Raw genomic sequence first — 11,437 nt, forward strand, 5'->3', positions numbered from 1 at the left:
ATATATATATATATATATATATATATATAGGCTCCTTCAGTCTTTGACAGACTATGGATACCCATGCGCGTGAAATTTTTGTGATAGGAGGTGCGCAATCTCCAACCACACCTCTCCTGAGTCGACATTGTTAAATACCAGTGGCACGTGAAATGTATGTATAGAACGACTGGAAACAAATGCCGAGATAAGCGGAGAGCATATACAGTGCCTAGAATTCCTAAATAGTCACCCATCTGGTACTAACCAGGCTTAACGTTGCTTAACTTCGGTGATCTGACGAGAACCAGTGATGCAACGCGAGCATGCCGTGTATATATGTGTGTGTGATGAAAATAATGGAAATAGTATTCCGACAAAATAGAGAAATAAAAAGGAACAAACCGAATTATGTCTCGAAATAAAGACGAAACGTTGATGAACACATAATACGGTTTGTTCCTTTTTATTTCTCTGTGTGTGTGTGTGTGTGTGTGTGTAACGTCGTACACCTTTACATACGCATTACAAACCCGGAACCCACACGTTGTAGCAGAGTAAATTTCAAGGAACATACGTCGAGTAATAACTCTACTTCTTTGTTTATTTTTTTTGTTTTTCTTTTGTAACTAGGGCATTTATTTGCTCATTTTTCTGCCACGCGTGATTTCTCATTACGGCTGTGACGTCACCCACGTATCTAATGTGATCGTTTTCTCTTACGTCTGTCACTCCTATTCTGGGGATATAAGCATATAAACAGAAGCTAAAGAGTATATGACATAGGTGACTAGATATTAATCCCTTTTGTTTCTGTTTAAAACAGATGATATTGATGGCTTTCTGATTTTTCTGTAACATACTCATATTATATACAGCGTGGAATGATAAAATTGTCGTCCTAGAAAAGACAACATGATTCCATTTCCCTTTGATGAAACCAATTTTTTTTTGTTATTGCAGACCATTTATTAGTTGGGCAGTTGTGCACAAATTCCAAGAGCGATAGGAGCCTTCTATCGTTTTTGAAGTGACACAATATTCAATAAGCGAGATGCGCTGCTGTACAACTCATGCTCTCTACCGATCCAAGTTATGATAACAGGACCATTGCCAGCACCCTCAAAATGCATCGCTGGATTGCCAAGAATAACAGGAACTTGCACAGGATCATGAAAACAAAGTTTCCAGCCACGGTTATGATCTTTAGTGCGGTTTTAAGTGAAGGCCACATCATGCAACTTCACATCTTCGAAATCGGCTTGAGCGTCAACACCAAAATATGCCTGGATGTGCTGAAGAGTGTGGTGATCTCCTGGTGCAATCACGTTGGCAGACCCTAGGTGTGGCAGCAGGCCTCGGGCCCGGCTCATAAATCCAAAGAGACACAGACTTGGCTTCAGAAGGTGTGGTACAACTTTGTACTCTTTTCTCACTGGCCTCCCTCTTCTCCCAATCTGAAACCAGTGGACTGCTTTGGTTGGTCATACCGCCAGTGCTTGTGGAAAAGGCATGCTTCCAGTTCCTGACCCGTATCGAGACGTTGATTGAAGCTAAATTCGGCTACATTGAAAAGATGTCAGTTCTTGTTTTCTGGATTGATTTTTTTTCAATAAAAGTTTCAAAATAAAGCTGTAGTGTTGTTTTATTTAGGGAGACAATTTTATCGTTCCACCCTGTATATATGAGAAAAAGATTTGCGACTGTAGGTTATGAATTATGCTGCTTTAAAATTCTTCTTGCTGATGCGCAGGTTCGAATCCTGTAAAGGTCTAAGTTTTACTTTGTGGTATTGTTTATTTCGAACACTGATAAAATGTTTAGTCTTTGATCAATTTTTGTGGTTATAAAACATATACATACGATGCTCCTGAATTTCTCTCTGTATTTATTCGAAAGGAAAGAACACACCTAGTGCATGTTATCTAAATAATATTAACTCCTCCCATGTTTTAGAATCCTCGCATATATCAATCCATTACTCTATCAGCCACGGTAATCCACCCATTAAATAGATTAGTCTGATGCAGAATTATTGCAGGGTTTTCTTCATTTTATGCCAACCGTTCATCATCATCATCATCGTCATCATCAACGGTCATCAGAATCTGAGGACTGATCTCTTTCTGGCTCAGCCTGCAAGCCTGTATCATCAAATTTAAAAACGAACAAACCATCTCTGAACACTGCTATCTGTAATTGCCCCCTCGCCAAAAACTTTAATGAGATCACGAAACAGCTGTACAATGACACACCCTTTTCTCAGAGAGCAAGAGAATAATGTGCCGCAAGTGAATATGGTTATTATCACGTATTTTTTAATCGAAAAATAACGAAGAATAAGATTAAAATATGAATATAGCGTGATTAATGTTGTCAATTTAAATTTAATAGAAATTAATGCAAGAAAATTATAAAAGTAAAAAAAACAACTGCAATAGATTTCATCTTGTGGGTGTTGCAATTTTATCTCCCACCAGTTCAAATGTTAAAAGCTGCGATAATATAATGGAAGTAAACAACAAAAATGCACAACGTTCCTGATTTTTTGAGATGAGGATTGGTTATTCGTATTATTTGGATTCATCGGACTACTGTTCTCATCTAGAGTGTGATTTTCACAACGTTTCGGTCGATGTGTATGTTGTCGAACTCGGGAATGTTTCTGTCGAACTCGGGAATTTGGTGGCGCAATTGTAAAAGTGATATTCTCCTGAAGGTCGAAGGTTCAATCTTCAGTGTGAGCGACCAAAAAAATACAATTGCAAATTACTTAGGACCTCTATCCAGTCATGGCTGACAGAACAAGAGCATGCTTCCTCCCGTGAAGTAAATAAAGGATTCTCCTCGAAATTCCGTCTGAATTTCCAAGTTCGACAAGATACACCTGAAGTCGGAGGTTACATCGACCAAAACGTTGTGAAAATCAGACTCAAGATGAGAACAGTAGTCCGATAAATCCAAATAATACGAAAAATACGCGAATATCGCGTCCGCAATTCTAACATAATTTTTTCTATGACGTCTTAGCAAACTAATCAACTGGTCTTTTATCATACAAGTTTTTAGATTCTATCATGTTCCATAATCAATCTAGGAGTTGGAACAAATACATTGAGGACATTGCCAATCGTGCTGCAAAGAAGATGGCTCCTCTATCGTGCTGACAATATCCTGCATTTGTTCAAAACCACCATTCCCCTATGCATAAAATATTGTTGGACTATAATAACGGCTTATCAAAACAGTCGATTGAACCGCATCATAGAAGGCTTCAGGTTCCATAATGTTTTCTAATCAATATTTTACAAACATGTATTTGTCGCAATCAATGTAAGATAGATCCCTACAGAATGATTTAAGATTTATTTATCACTATCAGGGGCGGGCGTCCGACTTTGCCTGTCGTAACATATGCTTAAATTTATTTTCATTCGTGCAGATTTCGTATTTATTATTACAGAGCCAATTCTCTATTGAATATTATAGTGTACCTAATATATGATACCGATTTAAAAAATTAAAAAATGACTTGGATGCCATCAGTTAGAACAGAAACTAAAACATTTAGCGTGCGAGTCACGTTCCCTACCGTTTGACGTAACACGACAGACAGATAAACAAATGTTTTTAAATTTAACCACTTTTACACATGATTAGTTTTATGCATGCAAATATAGCGACAAGTCGAAATAAACATTTTGTATTGATATTCATTCATCCAAACAAAGATTTTATTCATTATAAACCATCCTTGGTGTATGATTACTATTTCCTGTTAATTTCAGTGTCATGTGACCAGTAGTTTAATAGTTTACCGCTTAAATATTTACACACAGAGATACAGACACACGCGCACACATGTACTGTTTTATTTATATAGATTCCAGAGTTTTAGGCGTCGCTTGGCAGCGCCAGTACTCTCTATATGCGTGTATTCAAATACAAATATATACTAAGTAAAACAAAGTAACAACGCAAAGAAAAATGAAATATACAAAAAAAGAAACATTTATTGGTTGCGAACTCGACCAAGTTTTTATGTAACTGCGTTCGTTAGAAAGTTAACTACCAAGTCCATGTAGAATGATGTATGCATTTAAATGAAATAGAGAGGAAAATCAGCTAGACTACTTCTAGGAAGGTGGGTTCTCTTCACTGTTTTAAGAAAATTATTCACATCTGACAGTATCCTGTATTGTCTACAACGCCACCATTCACCCGTGCATGGACTATTGTTGCTTTATCTGAGCTGATACATCTACCACTAGTCTCTTTTCCTTAGACAGGGTCCAAAAAAGAGGTTCAAACCGAATAATTCTCGAACTATTAACCAAGCTCCAACCCTATCCCATCACCGAAATACTGCATTCCCGAGCCTGTTTTACAAGTACTTAAATGAAATGTTTTTTGATGAACTCAAAACATGTCCCCCGCTCGACGTGAATAGTTTTTTCGAGTAAGTGGACAAGCCGAAAAATTCCACCCCGCTACTGTAGAGATCCCTAGATACTGGAAAGCCTTCTACTTGAATAGTCTCTTCACTTGGGCTACTACACATTTAAATTTCCGCCCGGTCTCTTGCTTTTCTGAATCTATTGACATGCAGAAATCTATATGTAATGCAAACAGATATTACATTCCGTAACTCCCTATGCAGTGTCCCTGTAGATGTGATATTAGCCCCTTACGTCCAAGTGGCAATATACTTTGTTTGAAGTGAATAAGTGTAAAACAAATATATGTTTACTCCAATTAAAGTAATGGTTTAAGATTTATTTATCACTTCGAAGTTTTAGACACCATTATCCCCATATGTGTGTGTGTGCGTGTGTGTGTTCAAACTCAAGCATACACTAATGGACGCAAAGCAACAATTTGGAAAATAATAAAGTATATAAATGAAAACATTTAATGTTCGCGAACTGGATTGAATTTCCTATGTAATTGTGCTCGTGAGAACGTGCACTACCAAGTTTAAATAGAAAGAGATATGTGTCTACGTAAGTTGAGAGAAAAGTCTTGCATCACATGTTAGGCAAGTTTGTGAACACGCACGTAATATTGTCTTTTTTTTTTGTTTTGGCTAGTCCCAGATAAAAAGGAGAGAGAGAGAGACATAGAGAGAGAGAGAAAGTGAAGGTACTAGTTAGGTGGTTGTGCCGAGGCCAATCCAATGAAAACAAAAATGTGAATTTGCAATGCAGCACTTTTTATAATCTGGATCGTAACACCATCTATGATCACGAAAAGGGGGAAAAAATTCATGCCTGACACACGCTTTATTCATTTCAAAGTGAGATATTTGTAAATCCTGAGAATTTTTGGAAGAACAAGACGAAGGATCATGATATTTTCTTCCCATCTTAAGCAGCATCCCCAGCCAGACACCTGCGATAAACGGCGCCTTTTCCAAGTAAATCAAGATTGTCTGCAATTTGTCACTTTCATAGAAACTATTAAATATTACATTTTTTAAAAATATATACTTTACTTTTTACCAAAAAGATTTTATATTTTAACTCGAAAGTCAATTTCCTTTGCCATCAGTTGATTAAATCTAACCAATCACAACACGACTTCCGTCTGTGACAAATCCCCGCAGTCGTGGCCTCGTCTCATGATTCTATCCATTAACAGTTTGTCGATTCAAAGTGTAATCCTCTCTTCCTGCTGTGAGGATGATGACATTCTCGCCCGAACACTGATTCCTCCTCTCAAAGCAGTTTTCATGCCTCTTCACGAAATCGCCATGCACTTATATCTATGCATTTGAACTTGTTTAAACATTTTTCGAAAATATCGGAAGAAAAAAATTTTTGAAACGTTATTTTATTATTTTTTTTTTAGAAGCATTGGAGAACCTCTGTCAGAAGCTTTGTCTATTAGTTGAACTTTCAAGCTTGAATCTAAGATGGCATTTTTATTTGTCACGATTACATTAAAAATTGTATTTTCGTTTGTCACTGCTGCTTCAGTTTGAGATAATACTTTCTTTAGTCTGCCATTTTTAAATCTCAAGCAGTATTTTGGATAGTCTTTCCTGTTGAAATTTGAATAGAATTCTTGTTGATATGTTAAACTTATGATTAAAATAACATTTTGGTTAGTCTGTCATACTTAATTTTAAATAGCTTTTTGGTTAATCTCACACTTAAGATTGAAATAATATTTTGCTTAGTCTGCCATACTTAATTTGAAATAGTTTTTTGCTTAATCTCACACTTAAGACTGAAATAATATTTTGGTTAGTCTGCCATGCTTAATTTGAAATAGGTTCTGGTTAATCTCACACTTAAGATTGAAATAATATTTTGGTTAGTCTGCCATGCTTAATTTAAAATAGCTTTTCGGTTAATCTCACACTTAAGATTGTAATAACATTTTGGTTCTTCAGTTATGCGTCCATGTAAAATGGTATTTTCGTTTGCCTATCCTATTCTAATCTTAATTATAAAACTGTGTGAACCGTCCGGGCGTCCTTGTTTGTTTGCATCTTTTATTATAATAAAGCCATATGCTTATTTGTTCACAATTTAATTTCGTACAAAACGTAAAACTGTTTCAAAAATTAGTTCTTATACTGAAAACGGACTTATATAAACTTTCTTACAGCATGATTGCTATATATACTATTTATCTAAAAGAAATCTACATTCTATGGGTAAGTTCATTTGCATATTACATTACAGAAAATCTATTTTAATCATTAGTTTGATTTTATTAATTGTTTTTTTTTTGTAATAGAATCGCTTTGTCGTTCTATTTAGAAATATTGTTAAAAGTTTATTTAATTTATTTTCAATTATCAATAGCTGACAACAGTTACGTTTAAAGCTGGTAGTAGCTCATTTATTAAAGCTATGAGGGTTATTTTCTTTTAAGCTATCAGGGTTACTTCGCGTTTGATTTTCATAGATCAAGAGAGATGTATTTTATAATTCCCTAAATCATCCGTGTGGTCATTTTTTTTGGTAACAAGTTAGGATATTCGGTGCATCTTAAATAGTATGTGACTAATATCGCCGCCCTGGATTATGTTTCGACCGGGCAACGCCTGGTATGTACAGTTAGTTTCTCATTATTTTCGTAGGTTTGTCCTGTTTTAATTCGAAATAGTATTTTCGTTGGTCTTCGTTATTTCGTTATTCTTACGATTGAAATGGAATTTCTTTCGCTAAACTCACAGATTGAATGAACACATTTTAAGAAGGGGTCCATTATTATTTGCATATTTCAACCATGCATCAGCTTTTAAAAATAATATTTATTTTATTAAAAGTATCAATATATCATCTTCTATTTTCTTTCATTGTATTTCAGTTGAAATTCTCAGAAATCAAGTGGCTTTCTTTCTTGGGTAAACATTTGATCTGTAAATGAGATCCGTAAATATTTTAATATTCCATCAACGTTTCTTTTACTTCTCAAAAGTTGAGAAAATTATTTTCTTCTTCTCAACTGATTATTTATATACGTTGCAAATTACTTAGGACCTCTATCCAATCATGGCTGACAGAACAAGAGCATGCTACATCCCGTGAAGTAAATAAAGGATTCTGCTCGAAATTCCGTCGAAATTCCCAAGTTCGACAAGATACACCTGAAGTCGGAGGTTACATCGATCGAAACGTTGTGAAAATCAGACTCAAGATGAGAACAGTAGTCCGATAAATCCAAATAATACGAAAAATATCTCTCGGTCTTACTAAATTCTAGGATAAAAATTTATCTAGTCTGGTACAGTATCCATATTCGTGCTGTTATTTGAGATAACATCACTTGGAGAATGTGCACCATCTATTATATAAATCTCACCTGTCTGTTTAAATGTACGTATGTATGTATGTATATGTCTGCCTAAGACAGAGGTGACGCATTTTAATGACATCGGTGTTGCTTTGGTTGGTTGTTTTTGTTTTACGGCATATCAACCTTTTTCGGGTTATTTAATGCCGAATCCAAAAATTTAAGAAAAACTTTTTAATGGAATATTTTGTTGTTTTCAAGTCGGTTTCTATTTAACCCATAGTTGGGACCCAAACAAGTACTACCACTCTGGGTCAAAGTGGACCTGGGAGCAATGGTAATTAAAGGGTGGCTCCACACTCCACAACACAACTGGATATAGTTTAAGGTCATATCAAGGACCTCGTATCGATTTGAAGTACGGCCCTTCGGACGACATATATCGAAAAACTGTCCGAAAACATTAATTCCTTCAACCTCAACTAAGCACTTTTTTTACAAGGAGGGAGCCGCTTTTTTCGCCGAATATTTTCGAAAGTTATCCCTGTCTTTTCGATTGACTAGCCTTAATTTAAACCTTCACCATCTCCAGTTTGGTGATGGACGCAACGGTAAACACGTCACGTTTTTTTTTTTTTCACATTCTTTTCCTCCTATGCGGTATGGGTTTCAGCCTGCCTACTACCTACGACTTTTTCCTTTTTTTGCTCGACACACACCTCCAAACACCCGGGCAACGCTAGTTTCTTATAAACGCAAGTGCAGGTTAACTACGCGAATGGGATCTTAATTGAACCGCAAATACTATGTGATTTTGAATATTTTGCCAGAGTTTATTTCTAGGGAAAAGTATCCTCATGTCAGGTTATCCTGACAACCCATTTACAGAGAGACGTTAAACATGAGGATGATGTCTAGTAGGCATTCAAATTCTTTCTATACTACATTATGTAATTTTTAATGTTTTATCAAAAGAAAAAATCTGTTGATAGTTTAAATAAAACAACCGAATAGAAATGGTTAATATGTTTATGATATTCCTAGTCATTATCAATTAATTCTAATTGGTAGTCTTCAAAATCTTGAAGGTTCAAAATTTACTAACGTATATAATAACTAAGTATTTAAGGATATGGGAGTAGTGACTAAGAATAGCACTTCGATCGCAGGTATGGCTGATGGAACGAGAACATTCTACCCCCATGAACTAAATAAAAGGTTCAGTTTGAAATTCTAAGTTCAAAAAATTGCACCTGGAGAAGCTCACAGTTATATCGACCGAAAAATTGTGAAATAACAACTTTGTAATTTCCACGTTTCAGCAAATGTAACTTCCGACTTTCTTCAGGTGCTTGTTTTTTGTTTTTTTAAATCTTTATATAGAATTCAGGCGCATCTTTTTTAAAAATCATTTCATCGAATTTGAAGAAACCTATACGGATATAACTGAAATAAGAGGGGTAGATTGTTCTCATTCTATCAGCCATACCTGGGTAGATGCGTTAATTAATTATGTTATTTTTAGTTGTCATCGATTTCTATTCAGTTGCGGCTGATATAATTAGAACAATATACTCCTATCGATTAAATAAAGAGTTCAGTTCGAAATTTCGCATAGATTTCCGACTTTGGCATAAATATTTCCAAATTCCAAAAAATGAAACTGAAAAGACCGAAGGTTACATAAGCCAAAACATTGTGAAAATAATAAGATAAGAGTAGTGATGGAAATCCTTTAAATAGTACAAAAGATATTAGTTTAATAGTTCCGTTTCAACTCACATTTGCCTTAGATTCTACCATGCTTAATTTGAAAGCGACATTGTCTATAATAACAGCACTATGTCGCTTTTTTGAGTGAAGAAAGGTAGACCTCCCCCTCACCTACCAAAAAAATGTTGTCATCACATGTGGAAGTACGACTGCGACAACCGTCCAGACAACTAAACAACAAACGCAAACCAAATGCTTCTGACCACATTAACTCAACAGGAACAATACCGTCGATGGTACCCGACACGGTACCAAATACTTTCATGACATGACCTGGCACGATCCCGAACAACTTTGGCGACACAACCAAACATGATGCGACAAATTCCATCGATCCGATTCGATCTGACATGATGCCGAACAACTCCATTGGCATGAAACAATCCCAAACAACTTCGTCGACACAACTGACATGATGTAAATAGGGAGTAATTGTCAGAGCAACCTCGACAGTTACTCCCTGACCGACTGACGTCGGCTTCCTATAGCACTTAAACAAACTTATTTTCGGCATAGGTGATCCTGACACAGACACAAAATTCTTGAGTGCTTCCGTGCATCCCCATCACACACCAAGGCCCGATACTCCACCAGAGTAGACAAATACCAAGAGACTATAAGAAGGATATACTACAATATATTTAAATAGTCAATTAATAATAAGAAAATATAGGCTCTTCTCTTTGCTAGTTCATAGCAGCTCGTTACGTCTAAGTGGCACTGTGCCTTGTTTGGTGTGAAGAACAGTAAAAAAAAACATTTGAGAAGTAAACGGGAATTTTAAATAGAATATTCGAATATCTATGTATACTCATATATAGATATAGTATTAGCCTCAAGGTGAAGGCCCTTGATTTTTGAAACCTTCGACTAAAGTAAAATGAAACAGATGGGATGAAAAGGAAAAAGGAGCAACCCTAGTTGAACTTGGTGTTCTTAATGATACTGGCTTAAGCAGAGCTGAAAGAGAGAAGATAGCGAAATATCAAGGTCTTAGGCATGAATCTGAATAAAACGTAGGAAACCCCCATCATTCTTGTAATTATAAGAGCAACCGGACTCATTGAAAATAATTTCAAAAACTACTTGGTGAATATATCCGGTGAACCAAGTGCAAGAGAGATACAAACAATTGCACGTAAAAGGACGGTTAGAATCAAAAATATATATTTTTTAATTGATGAGCTACGATTAAAGTTTCATTAATTTGATAATGTTGGCATTAAAAAAATATTAAGTTGAATTGTGATATCTTCTTACTCAATAATAATAATAATAATAATAATAATCATATATATATATATACATATATATATATATATATATATATATATATATTTCCATCTCATGTTTCATTTATTTTGCCCTTTAGTTCTCATATTCCATGAGCGATATTTCTGAAACTAGGGGAAAGGATTGCTGTTTCTAGGTTGGAATTTATTCATCTCACACTTGTCGTTGGCTGGTTTTTGATCCTGAAGTAGTATTTTTAGCTATATACATCAAGTGGTTTCATACGTTGTCTGAATCGATTTCCATTAAAAAAAAAACAAAAAAACTTTCAAATTACTAAGAAAATGTCGAATTAATAAGTTACACACCAAGCGTCATCGTACAAAAGAGAAGCTCTATCACACACCCATACACAGCATGATCTCATTGACACACCGGTTCTCGTTGTATCACCGAAGTTAAGCAACGTTGAACCTGGTCAGTACTAGATGGGTGACTATTTGAAAATACCAGGCGCTGTATGTTGGAGGACATCGGCATCTTCCTGCGAGAACTGCAAGAACCTAATGTCTTTATCTCTCCTGACATGCGACTGATGACTGCTTGTGAATTTAATATTCCCTTGGCAATTCCTCCTCTGGAGGAAGCCGCTTCAACCCGCTTCGTGTGAATGTCACTGGCATAAACACATACGTATTACTCA

The sequence above is a fragment of the Euprymna scolopes genome, chromosome 9, assembly GCF_053919585.1.
Source record: "Euprymna scolopes isolate OS-2025 chromosome 9, ASM5391958v1, whole genome shotgun sequence".
NCBI lineage: Eukaryota > Metazoa > Mollusca > Cephalopoda > Sepiida > Sepiolidae > Euprymna > Euprymna scolopes.